The following is a 13,684-nucleotide window of genomic DNA, read 5'->3' on the forward strand; positions in this document are numbered from 1 at the left end:
GGCTGCCAAGTCTGGACACTTACAGCGAGTAAAGGAAACAGTGGCCTGGTGGGCTCCAGATCTCATCACACCTTCCCTAGGGACACCCCAAATCCCTCTCTTGGCCTGTGCTTACACGTGGACTTTCATGTCACCTGTCTGTAGGGAATCACAGGCTCAGGTATTTCCACCCGTTCGTTTCCATTTGTCCTCTACAGGCCGGTCCATCACCACTGAATTTTAAGGTCATGGTTTCACAGGTCTCTGTCAGTCTCCTGAACATCACCTGACACAGCCTTTGTAGCCCGATGAGCTGGCCTGAGTTCTGGCTTTGTCACGTTCCCCGGCAACAGTCTGGCAAGATGTCGTCTCATGCAAATCTCAGTCATTTCCTCCGTGAAAGAGAAAGAGGAGAATCTTTAACTCACAAGAAGTTTTTATGGAAATTACTACAAAAACAGGTGTATGGATTTAAAAGTGTTAATTACTACCGATACTATCATTTTAGACCATAAAAACAGACCCAGGAATCTGGCTCCTCTTTTTTAATGAAATCTACTGAACTAACTAGGGAAAAAAGTCCTTTTTCAATCCCACTCTTATTTTACCCTGACTAACCTGGAAACACACATCTCTGTACAAGCAAGCTGTACGGGAAAAGGCCCCAACGAAGTTGGAAATTAGAATCATTGAACATGGACTGTGACATAATAAATTAAGAACCAGCTTGGAAATATTTGTGGGGATCAGGAACTAAATAAAAAAAAGTTTTCAACTTATTGCTCTTCCTCTTCTCCTTCTGGCACCCCTATGATTCAGGTGTTGGAATGTTTAAAATTGTCCCAGAAGTTCTTAAGCCTCTCCTCATTTTTCTGAATTCTTGTTTCTTCATTCTGTTCTGGTTGAATGTTTACTTCTTCCTTCTCCAAATCATTGATTTGAGTCCCAATTTCCTTCCCATCGCTGTTGGTTCCCTGTACATTTTCCTTTATTTCACTTTGCATAGCCTTCACTTTTTCCTCTATTTTGTGACCATACTCAACCATTTCTGTGAACATCTTGATTACCAGTCTTTTGAACTCTGCATCTGATAGATTGTCTATCTCTTCAGCGCTTAGTTGTATTTTTGGAGTTTTGATCTGTTTATTCATTTGGGCCATATTTTTTTTGCCTTGGCACTCCTGTTACATACTAAGGAGTGGAGCCTTAGGTATTTTCCAGGGCAGGGCACCCCACGTTGCTGTGTTGTGGTGCTGTATGTGGGGGAGGGATCTGAGAGGGAACAATGCCACTTGCTTGGCTTTTGGCTCACTTTCAGTCACTTCCCCTGCTACCCACAATCAAATTGGGCCCTTCTGGTGCTGATTCCTGGGTGTGTGTGCTTGTGTACATTCTAGGAAACTGTGGGTCTCTCCAACAAACTCTCCTGTGAGGCTGGGAGTCTTTCCTGCTGCTGCAACCCCCAAAGGTTTTTACAGTCAGAGGTTTTGAGACTTTCCTTTCCTGTACCGGAACCCTGGGTTGCATGGTCCGTCTTGCTTCCCAGTTGCTCCTCCTGGTTTATCTGCACACAAATGTGGGACCACCTGGTCCTCCAGCTGCTGCCTTGCCATGAGTCCTCTTAGCCCTGGCTGCCCCTCCTCCACCCCTCCTACCCATCTGGATGAATGTTTCTCCTTTAACTCCTTGGTTGTGAGACTTCCATACAATTCGATTTTCTAGCAGCTCTGGTTATTTTTTGTTTTTAAATTTGCTGTAGTCCTTCTTTTGGTTGTGCGAGGAGGCAAAGTGTATCTACGTACACCTCCATCTTGCTGCAATATTATTGATTATGTTCCCTATGCTGTACTTTACATCCTTGTGGCTGTTTTGTGACTACCAGTTTGTATGTCTTAATCTCTTTACCTCTTTTTCCCAGTCTCCCAGACCCTCTCCTCTCTGGTAACCACCAGTCCACTCTCTGTGCCTATGAGTCTGCTTTAATTTTGTTTGTTTTGTTCTTTAGATTCCACATATAAGTGAGATCATATGGTATTTCTATTACTCTGACTGACATTTCACTGAGCATAATACCCTCTAGGTCCATCCATGCTGTTGCAAATGGTAAGATTTCATTCTTTTTTAAGGGCCATACACTTAAAAATTGAAAGGATACAGTGTGTGTTCTCTGACAACAAAATAATTAATTTAGACTCAACAACAAGAAAACACTGAAAAATCCCCAAATGTTTGAAAATTACATAACACATTTCTAAGTAACAATTGTTTCAATTAGAAAATATTTTGATTTGAGTGATAATGAGAAGGCAACATATCAATACTCAGAAGCTGCAACAAAGCAGTGCTTGGAGGGAAGCATAACATTAAATAATTACATTAGGAAAAAAATGTTTAAAATCAATGATCTAAGTTTCCACCTGAGGAATCAAATAAAGAAAACATAAAGAAATAAAGAAAACATATTTCCAAATTGGAAATAAGTAGAAAGAAGGAAGTAGTAAAGGTAAAACCAGAAATCAATAGCATAGAAAACATAGAAAATCAATGAAAATAAAAGTTCTTTGAATATGTCAACAAATGATAAAGCTCTAGATAAACAGATTTAAAAAAGATGAAAAACATAAATAACCAACCTCAGGAATGAAAGAGGGGCCATCACTACAGATCATGTAGAAATTATACTGATAAGGAAACATTATGAAAAATTATGTCAATAAATTCAACAGCTTAGATGAATTGGGCAAATTCATTGTAAGGCACAAATTACCAAAACTGACACAAGGAGAAGTAGAAACTCTAAATACTCCTGCAGTTATTTGTTTTTGTCTTCCAGGTTTTAAAACTTTTTATTTGAATCTTAAAAAATCATGCATTCCAATAATTAAGATCATTTGAACGACAAAATGGCACTCTGATTAAACTGCATTTTGCAGCCTGTGGGCCACCTGGGACCAGCTTGGTTTCCACTCTAGGCTTCACTGTCGTCCCACCCATCTTCTTCGGTCACCAACATGCAAGTTCCTTTCCTTCCCCGTCTGCCAGACAGGCGGATGGGAGAGGTAGTGCAGCCTTTATTGTCAATAGTTCTGTGATGTGGAAAGGGGCAGCACAGCCACTTAAACTGATCCAACCTCTTTACTTCTTACAAAGTTAAACAGCTAAGAGAAGTAAAACAATGGTTGGGGAGCATACAGTGCATGCGGCTGGTGCAAGCCTCATCATGATTCGCTGGCTCGCTTCTCCTGTTCAATCGTTTCTTTTGAAGGCAGTGGATTTTCTCTTGCATTTCTGTCTTCTTCAATTTCAATTTGTTGAATTTCTTTATCTCAGCCATATCAGGTTTGTCAGATATGGTTGCCAAGGAAGCAGAGCAAGGCTTGATCTGCTCGGTGCCCACCACCGCATCCAGCAGCTGTTTGGAAGAAAAAAGAAAGATGCATGCGTGTATTTTCCAGCAATTCTTATTGTTATCTATAACTTCTAATCCTCTCCTATTTCTCACATTCAGAATAATAATCTTGGCCATGATACTTTCTGCATATGCTTAACACCATGCCCAACCTGACTTGTTTCAGACTTTCTAATTTGGCTGAATCTTGACTTAAATTTAAGCCCAAGTTTATTAGACCCATAGGGGTACCTAGTGAAAATGTACTCACTCTAGCAGTGTCAGATAGAGACCCTCCCACTCGGATTAAACAAAAACCTTGTCCTCTCAATGAATTTTCAGTGACATTCAGGAAAACTATACAGAACCAGTGTACCTCCCCACAGTCTGCGTGAACAGTCGGGAGAACTACAGAGCACCCAACACTCCCCTGATCCATTTATCTCAACTTGTAAAACCTGTCAAAGACCAAGGGGCAGAGCAGGTGCATCAGATGAGCATCTTTGTTGACACGTAAACGTGAGAAGATAAAGTTCCGCTCCGCCTGTTGAAAACCAGGTGCAAATGCAACACCACAACCCCCTGAGCCACTGGCTGAGAGTATTCCTCTCATGCTGAGCTTCACAAAATTTACAGGCAGGAGCCTTGGGATATACCCATTCTGTCCTAGTAGCTTACTTCACTGTTTGCTTTTTTCCTTTACTATTTGCAAAGGTGTTTTCATTTGGTTTTATGAATCTCTGAAGAGCAGAAGGGAGCTGTATGCTGCTGCTTTCTGGAGGACAGTGACTTTGCATAGCTTTTCTTGGGGGAATACCTGGGCATCCGTGGGAAGGCTGACCTGTCAGACTGAATCAGCAAGCTTTTCTTGGGGGGATACCCTGGGCAACCATGGGAAGGCTGACCTGTCAGACTGAATCAGCAGTGTCTCATGTAAACTCTGAGTGCTTCCCGGCCTCTTAGGACAAGCTTTGTTGAAGCAGGTGCTCTGCTGTGGCGCTTCACATCTCGATCATTCTGTTTCCCTTACACACCGCAGACAAATGACTAAGATTAAAAGAATGTCGCATATGAAGAAGTGTGGGCTGCCATAAAGAGAATGTTGTAGCAAATATGCAGACCTAGACTTGAGTGCTTGTGTGCACACATGCTTGTGATTCATGTGCATGCATGAGCCCGTGGGATATGCATATGTATACGGCCCAATGCACAACTAAAAACAAGCGATTCAATTAAGTCAGCTACTTTCTCCATTAGAAAGAGGTGTGTTGAGATACACAACACCATCAGATGCCACAATGGTTATACTGTCACCCCCATATCTGTGCAGTCACATAGGTAGTCTACATGGAGCCACTCCAGTGCCACCCCTGAGCATGCCCAACTTCCAGAGATCACCGGCATTTGCCCATGACCTGCACAGCTAAGCCACTTCCACTGTCTCTTAACTGAGGTGGGAGCAGGTAATGGCAGGGACTGGAGAGATTGGGGACAGCACTGTCACTGATCAGGATAGCTCACCTGAGCAGCACTGGGCAGGCAGAGAGCAGCCAAGCACTGGGGCAGCCGCCTGAGAAGTAGACAGGCATTGGGCAACTGCTTCTGACTCTTTAGGGACCAATGAGAAGTGTAATAGAGGCCAGAGAGCCAAGCCTCCCTGAAGGAGCAGGGTCTGGAGGAAGTTATGTGGCATCCACACACAGGCAGCAAGGCTATGGGGTGCGTCCATTGTGTGGGCAATCATCGAGGGCATGAGGGGCTATTTTCACTGCCCTCAGGGTGGGAGGAGTAGGCTACCCTGCAGGTGACCCAACTGTCAGAAGAGCTTTCTGGTGACATGGACTGTGAGACCCTGAGACTGATCTGAGGGTGCTCTGGCTGGGAAATGGGGTACAGAACTGTTCTGCTGGGACAGGGTGGCTGGTGCAGCAGGGCTTGTGAATCCCAGAGGGCTGGGCCAGGGTGGGGGACACTTGTGAGGGTCCTTGGTCAGAGCTGCAGCTGGTTGTGCTGCCCTCACCAAGGTGCGCCCTGACCCCCAGGTCTCTGTTCTGACCCCACATTCCATATTCAGGGTGGAAACTAGCACCCTGCTGGCTTTTCTTTCTCCCTTGGACTTGAAGTACTCTAACCGGTCAATACATGTAGAGTGGAGGGAAGCTTGCCTGAGTCTGAGAGGCTGGCATGCTGGCTCTCCAGGGAGCCCAGCTCTGGGATGGCTTTCTTCTAGACAGTCTTGAGGTGAAGCTGACATCTTATAAATAATCCACCAACCATCTCTTCTGCTCCATCAATCCAGCCACAGTCAGAGAGGTATAGTTTCTGATAGGACAGGAGTTAATCAGACACAAGCAACCCAACAGGCGCTGCCTGCCACCTTTGAGTGGTCCAGATTCCTGGGGCCACCCCTGAGGGCTAGGAGGGGCCCTGGAGGGGCTGGAGGACCTGCATTTCTTCAAGGTTCTCCAGATGAGATGGTGGAGGGGTGTCGTTCTGCAGTTCCTAAATCACATCTTGTTGATTTTTCCTCTGCATAACTCTAGTGCAGTTTACTTGACCTTCCTTTATCACACGTCAGGGAATCAGGGGCAGCACTTGAATGTGACTAACTGCCCAGGGTGCCCTCACCCGTGTTGTCACGTGCCCTGACAGTTTATAAGACTTACTCTCCAGCGAAGGTAAAACATGGGTCTGGGAAGGTTTGGGGTCCTAACAGAAGTTTGCTGGGTCATTCACTTGTTCCAATTACACAGGACCTTGGAGACCAGCCTGGGTCCATACATCCCGTGCAGCCTCTCTGAATTTGGGGCCAACTAAAGGAAGGTGGAGGACCTTCAGGGCTCCAGAAGGAAAGCTCTTCAGGTCCTAATTGCCCCTGGCTATATTTTTCAGCATTTTGGGCCTTTCTGTCCTGACTCCCGGGAAAGTCTCTCAGAACCATGCCAACAGTGCTTTTGCTCTCTAGGATGAACCTGCCTCCTGGCTTGGAAGTTCAGCCAGTTTGGGGCATGGATCTATTCCCCCAACACCTCACACAAGCCAGGTAACATCACAGAACCTAAAGGCCACAGTGATGGAGGGGTTACATAGGCCGTCGTCCTGGAGGTTGACCATTCTGGCAGCTTTCTGAGTCATCGATGAGGCTGGTCCTTAGGCTCCCTTCTGTCGAGGCCCCTCTCACCATCTCCCTGCATGCGCACCCACTCAGGCCTGCCAGCTGCACACTTTTCAGGAGTCACTCCTCAAGGATGTCCTGAGGCTTCGTCACTCCCTTTCTTTCTTCCTAGGGGAAGCACTGTCGGACTTCAGGAGATTGAGCCAGCCTCTCCTCCACGCAGCCCCAGAGGTGTGTTGATCTCTCCTTCATATTTCTCTCTTCCTCTTGACTTTTACCAAAAATCAGAGGGGCAGTTATCCAACTTGCTTAGGACCCCACTATGGGAATTGAAGTGAGTGAGTGAACATGTTGGTCCCAGTGGGTCAGATTTTCCTAAAGATGTGGGCACCCTCCCTGTATATTTTCTCAAGAGTTCACAAAGTATGCAGGTGTCCTCAGATTGCAATATTATTGAACTACTGCTTTTCACGGTGTAGACAGCGACACCAGCTTTGCTCCGACGTGGACTGGGTGTGACCTTCTGTCACTATGTGTGAGTGTCTCTGTGTGTCTAAGTGTGCACAGTGGCAAGGGGAAGGTGGGAGAGGGAACTGCTTTGCTCTGACTGGGTGGATTCACCCTGAAGCCCCCATAATTCAAGCTTTGGGACCCTCACTTTTCCTCTTTGGAGGCCAGTCCCCAATGATCTATTCATAATTTCAATGTTTTATCTTAATGATGGCCCTGAAATGTATACATTCAGGCTCTGGGTCCAGACCCATTGCTGGGTTCAAGTCAGAGATTCTCAAGGCCAAGAGTTTGTGGTCACGACATCACACCTGGCATGCTGCCTGGAGCCATGCTTTATTATAGTTTTCCAACATGTGCTTCACAGATACTAGTGATGCTCTCCAGGCCCTCCCTCTGCCTGAGGTAAGGTGGTCAGTCTCTCTTTTGTCACAAAACATTGACAGTGCGTCACGGTCCCAGTCTTTCTCCTCTGTTCTACATGATCTCCTGCAGTCTCACAGGTGACTCATAAGTGTCCATCTCCAGTCCATATTGTTGTAATGAGTCCTTGGATGTACAGTTGACTGCTAATTTAATTCCTTAAGAACACCTAAAAATTGCCATGTCCTAACCCTATCTACAAGAGTGCTTCCTAGTGAAGATAGGGCCCTCAGTTTCTCTCTTGGAAATGTGGGGTGCCTAGAAAAGAGATCACTAATTTTTATCAATTCAGTATCCAATTCATAGGTCAGTACACTGTCAACCCACTGAGATAATTGGTGAAAGGAGCACTGGCCAAGACCTATTGGAAGAAAAATAGAAAAGACACAGATGACCAATACCAGGAAAGAGAAAGACGGCATCACTACAGAGCCTACAGATACCAGCGGCACAATAAGGGAATACTACGAGCAAGTCTATTTCCACACTCTCCAATGTTCCATTGGACCACTTACCCATCCTCATGCCAACACCACACTGAATTAATTATTGCAGTTTTTAGTAAGTCTCCAAATCAAGGAGTTTAAGACTCCAACTTTGTTTATCTTAAGATGGCCTTGGTTTTCTAGGTGCTTTGCATTTCCACATAAACTGTGGAATCAGCTTGTCAATTTCTACTAAAAAACCTGTTGGGATTTTGATGGAAATTTCATTTAACCTATAGAGAAATTTAGGGAAAAATTAACATCTTAACTTTTATTTTTAGTTTTCTAATCCATACAAATGTTGTATTGTTCCATGTGTTCAGGTCTTCTTTAATATCCCTCGGCAATGTTTTGTTATTTTGAATGTATCAGTTTTGTACATATGGCACATATTTTGATGGATGTATAGAACATATTTCTATATTTGGCCTGTCTCATGTATATCCATTTCTCTATCCTGTGTATCAATTTATTGTAAATTTTGGTGTATTTCAAAGTAAGTTGATATCAGTACACTTGCTTCTTAAACATCTCAGCATCTACAGCATCACTAAGAGTTCAATATCCATATACATCTAGTTTTGTCCTGAACTAAATACACAAGTCTTGAGTGCACCATTGAGTCAGTTTTAACAATACCTGTGTATTGTTAAATATACCATATACCTGTGTAATACAAATGCATATACCTGTGTAATACAAACCTTTATTGAGAGATAGGATTCTAGTACTATACCCCAAATTTCTTTCATGTTCCTTTCCAGTCAATATTCAACCTCTCCTTGCAGGTTTCTAGTGTTCGGATTTGTTTTCTTCATGAGATAGTTCAGTTTGTTCTAAAACTTTGCTTCGATAACATCATATAGCATGCACTTTTTGTGTTTGGCTGCTCTCACTTGAGATAATTGTCTGTGTAGCTGTGTTTATTGATGATTCAATCTTTTTGTTGCTGAATAGTATTCCTTGTTCAAATATGTTAATTTGTTTATGTATCCCCTGATTAACAGGCACCATGGATGTTTCCAAGTTTTTGCTGTTACGAATGAAGCTCCTGTGAGCATTTTGGGACACCTCTTTTTGTGAACATATGCTGTCACTGTTCTGTGGTGAGCACATAGGAGTACATTCCTGGGTCACAGAGTGGTCGTATGTTTTGTTTTTAGAAGATGTGGTCTGACACTTCCAAAATGGTTGCATCACTTTGAATTTCTGCTAGTTCCCTTTCTCTCCATCCTCATGAACACTTGGCATTGCCATTTATTTTTGTTGTAGTCATTCTGAAGGGTGACTAGTTGTGGCTTGAATTTACACATCCTTGGTGAGTAGTGATATTGAGAATGATTACATGTGTTTATCACTCATTCACATGTTCTTCAGGGAAATATATATTCAACTGTTTGCCCATTTTCATTAGGGTCTTAGTCTTTATATTATTGAGTTGCATAAGTTTATTCTTTATATATTCTGAATATCGACTTTTTTGCCATATATATATTTTGTGAATATTTTCTCCCAAAATAGAGTTTGAGTTTCAACTGATAGTGTAAATGCAGATAATATCCAATTATCAGTTTTAAATGGATAGCGCTTCCTGTGCCCTGTCTCAGGAAGTGTTGCTTATCCCCAATGGTGAAGGGATTCTGTGCTTTTTTCCAGAAGCTTTCATTTTTACATTTAGGTCTATGATCCATCTTGAGATCTTGAGTTAATTTTTAAAATTAACTCAAGGAGGATATGTTTTTATTGATGAGAGAGAGAGAGATAAATGTGAGAGGGAAACATTGATCAATTACCTTCATTACACACCCCGACTGGGGATTGAACCCACAACCTTTTGGTATATGGGATGACGTTCCAACCAACTGAGCAACCCTGCCAGGGCTTAAGTTAATTTTTGTGTGTGATGTGAGATTAGGCTGAGGTTCTTTTGGTTTGTGTGTGGATACCCACTTGTTCCAGAACTATGTCTTGACAACTTTTATTTCTTCATTAGGCTGCGTTAGTCCTGGGTGGAAAATCCAGTGTGCTTGGGGTGTATGTCTACAGCTGTGTCGCCTCCTCTGAGTCGGCACCACACTCCAGATCACTGCAGGCCTGCAGCGAGTCTTGAAGTTGGGGACTCTTGTCCTTGAACTTCGTTCTTCTTTTTCATTTTTAGCTATTCTAGCTACTTTGCTTTTGAAAATATGCATTTTGTAATTAGTTTGTCAATTTCTACAAAAGAAGTCTGCTGGGCTTTTGAAAGGATTGTATTTAAAATATAGTCCTATTTGGGGATAATGGACATCTTAGCTACATAGAATATTCTTTCTCCCCATTGACTTACATCTTCCTGACTTTGTCTCAGACATGCTCTATGGTTTTCAATGTGGAATTCTTGCATATTAAAAAATTCATATTTCTAGTATTTTGTGGGATTTTGATGGCTATTGCAAGAAAAATATTTAAATTTTATTTTCTAATTGTTTGCCACTGGCATATAAAAACATAGATTCTTGTATATTAATCTTGTATCCTTCAAACTTAATACATTCACCTATAATTTCTAATTGTTGTTTGAAGAATTGTGAAAGTTGAATAGAAATCATAACAGGTGAACATTCTTGCCTTGCTCCTGAACTGGGGGAGAATTTTGTCAAATGCCTTTTATTTTACACTGAAACAATAATATCTGCTATTTTCCTAGTGTGTTTGTATGGTGAATTGAGTTGAATGAATTTTGAGTGTTAAACACATTGCATTTCTGGTATAAAACCTTTTGATTGTGATGTGTTATCTTTAAATGTTGCTGTTCAATGAGCCCTACTTGGTTCATCTTTTATTCTTTGCTGGTTTTGATTTTCTAATAACTTGCTCATGAGAGCTATTAGTCTTTGTTTTTTCTTTCTTGTAGTGTTCTTGTAAGGTTAAGGTGCTGGGTTACCCTGGCTTCATAAAGGAGTTGGAAGTGTTTTATTTTTCTATATCCTTGAAGGGAGTTTGTATATGGTGGTCATTACTTTTGTCTTTTTGCTTAGAAGAATTTACCAGTAAAGTTATCTGGATTAGGAGTAATTTTGTCGAAAACTTAAGTATTGAATACCTTAAACAGATATAAGTCTATTTACAGATTCTATATTTTTGTGTCTCACTTAAGAAATAGGTTTAATTCGAAGTTGCATAGTTAATGGCATCAACTTGTACATGATATCTTTTAACTAACTTTTAAAAATGTGTAGGGTCTATAGTAAATATGTTTTTTTTTCTTGTCAAATTTTCTAATTTATAATTTATCTTTTCTTATCTATTTTTGATGAGCTTTATTAATTTTATGATTCTTCACAGGAGCAATTTTTAAAAGTTAAACAAATTTTCAATTAGAGTTGACACAGCATATTATTTTAGTTTCAGGTATACAACATAGTGAGTAGACATACCTTGTGATGTGATCACCCCAGTAAATTTTTTACTCGTTTGACACCATACATAGTTATTACAGTAGTATTGACCATATACTTTTTGACTTTTTATTTTTTCTCTTGCCTATCTGTTTTCTATATCATTTATTTATACTACTAATGTTATTATTTGCTTTCTTCTATTATTTTCTTGGTGTTTACTTACAGGTATTTTTCTAGTTTTATCATGGAGAAGCTTAGGTAATTGATCCTTATTCTTTCTTATTCTTAAATATACACATTTGAAAAAAAAGAAAATATAAATATGTATAAACCTTTTATGTAGTATGTTAGCTGTATGTCACAAGCATCAAAATGTCTTATTTTGACTATATTACAACTGATAATTTTCATTGTGCTTTCTTCTTTGACCCATACATTTCTGTTATTTTTTTTCCTGGTTTACTTACACCAAGCAGAGAAATACTCCATATGAATTCAATTCTTAGAAATATATTGAGACTTACTTTATGGTCAGAATGTGGTCAGACTAAGCAGTCATTCCATTTGCACGGAAAAAAATGTTATTCTGCAGTCATACATGGAAATGTTCGGTGTATGTCCTTTCTGTTGTTGGTTAGTTGTGTGGTTATAATCTGTACTTTTACTGAATTTTGGTCTTTTCTTCAATCCATTACTGAGGGAAGTTTCTTAAAATGGCCTAATTTTTTATTTATATGTTTTTCTTTTTATAGTTTAAGCTATGCACACAAATTAAAGTTTTTTTATATCTTCCTGTTATATTCTTCATTTATTATTATGAAATGTTTCTTTTTACTGCTAACAATGACTTTTACCTTAAATTATACTTTGTTTATGTTAAAATAGCCTTATTGCCTTTCTTTTGGCTAGTGTTTGCTTGTTCTCCATATTTTTACTTCAATCTGTCTAAGCATTCTATTTAAAGTACATCTCTTATAAGGAACACATTGGAATTTTTTTCTTTTTCTTTTTAAAAAGCAGTCTGACAAGCTTTGTCATAGTTAAAGTGTTCAGTCCATCAACATTTAATTTAATTACATTCACAATTGGGTGGTTAGTCTGATAGTTCATTATTTGTTTTCTATTCATCTTAAATATCCTTTATTCTTTCTCCCCTTCATTAGGAATAAGCAAGTATTTTTATTAATTTATTCTCTTCCTCCTCTACTGGCATCATAGTTATATATCTTTAGTTTCCATGTAGCTTAAAACATACATACTTAATTTATAAAAATCCACCTTAAGTTGGTATTCTTACTACTTCCTGAGCAATTGATGATCCTCACATAATTGTTTTGTTGTGTGCCCACTCTTGCTCTTTGTGCCAGTGGCACTATATTTTACTTCTACCTTTGTTTTAAATACTGTAAGATGTCATACTCTGGTTTCTCTTCAGAATGCACAAATTTTACGAAATACTGCAAGATGTCTTTATTGTTATTGTTTTAGACTCAATTCTTATCCTGAAATTTATCCTTTCTGGTTTTCTTCATCGCTTCCTGCATTTCCATGCTTCTTTCCTTCCTTCAGCCAAAAATTTTGCTTTTCTATGCCTTGTAATGCAAGTATGTTAGAGATTAACCTTCTCAAAAATTTTTGTGTTAATATATATTTAAAGGATATTTTGTTGGGTGTGGAATTCTAGGTTGGCAGTTTTTTCCCATTTCTTTCAGTACCTAAAGATAGTATTCCAATGTCCTGTGACTTCCATAGTTCCTGGTGAAATGTCATTCATTAGTCTTATTTTTTCCCCCTACTTTGAAAGTACCATGTCTTTTTCTTCTGGTTAATTTTTAGATTTTTTTCTTTATATTTGATTTTTAACAGTTTCATTGAAATGTGTCCAGGTGTGGCTTTCTTTGTATTTGTCATATTTGTGTTTATGGAGCTTCTTCAATTGATGTCTTTCATTTTGAAAGACAATTTCAGCCATTATATCTTCAAATATAGTCTCACCCCCTCCCTTTCTCCATATGGAATGGAACTACTTGATAATTCACCTTTCAGAATGTGATCAACATGTCCATTATTCTCTGTTCTATTCTTTTTATTCTTTTTTTCCTTTGGGTATCAGTTAGGGTATTTTTTATTGACCTGTCTTCCAGTTAATAACTCCTATTTTCAACAATATCCAATCTATTATTGAATACTCCTGACACAATTTTAAATACAAATGTTGTATTTTTATTTGTAAAATGTCAACTCAATTTAATATATAGATTCCTATTCTCTAACCTATATTTAATCCATTTTATCTTTTTGGTTATTTTCTTTATTACATTTATGAGTTATTTTAAAATTCTTCTTTGATAACTCCCAAATCTAAAGTGTAAATATTGAAAATTTTTTTCTGTTAGGTTTTTAT

At 39.7% G+C, this 13,684-nt stretch overlaps 1 pseudogene; it reads right to left on the bottom strand.

Annotated features, from left to right (window-relative positions):
* Positions 1-3,197: 3,197 nt before the first annotated feature.
* LOC128780212 (thymosin beta-4-like) lies at positions 3,198-3,505 on the bottom strand (annotated as a pseudogene).
* Positions 3,506-13,684: the final 10,179 nt, after the last annotated feature.

The sequence above is a fragment of the Desmodus rotundus genome, chromosome 1 (genome assembly GCF_022682495.2).
Source record: "Desmodus rotundus isolate HL8 chromosome 1, HLdesRot8A.1, whole genome shotgun sequence".
Lineage (NCBI taxonomy): Eukaryota > Metazoa > Chordata > Mammalia > Chiroptera > Phyllostomidae > Desmodus > Desmodus rotundus.